Source organism: Propithecus coquereli, unplaced genomic scaffold, assembly GCF_000956105.1.
Source record: "Propithecus coquereli isolate 6110/MARCELLA unplaced genomic scaffold, Pcoq_1.0 Scaffold276, whole genome shotgun sequence".
NCBI classification, from domain to species: Eukaryota; Metazoa; Chordata; class Mammalia; order Primates; family Indriidae; genus Propithecus; species Propithecus coquereli.
The window spans coordinates 1,354,279-1,354,642 of record NW_012148352.1 but is presented as its reverse complement, the minus strand read 5'-3'; positions in this window follow the sequence as shown (position 1 = coordinate 1,354,642).

Below are 364 nucleotides of genomic sequence, written 5' to 3'. Positions count from 1 at the left end.
AAATCTGGCGGAGAAAAAAATGAAAAAAAAAGTTTGATACGTAATAATAAATGGTGGTTGCTTAGAGTGATCACAGATATCCTTGTGTAAAATATGTTATTTAATTTAAACTCTGTAGTTTGAGGATAGCCAGCTATATAAAGAAAAAGATGGAAGGACATAAAACATAGCAGCTGCAAAAAATCTAAAGCATGAAAGAGGTTGGCATGTGTGAGGAAAAAAAAATAGCGGGATTGGGGTGTAGTGAGTAAGGGAGAGATTGGCACAGATGAATTTGTAGAGGTCAATATGGAAACAGATTGTGTAGAGAATCGTAAACCTTGGAAAGTATTTGAGGTTTGACCCATATATTTATTGAAAAAAA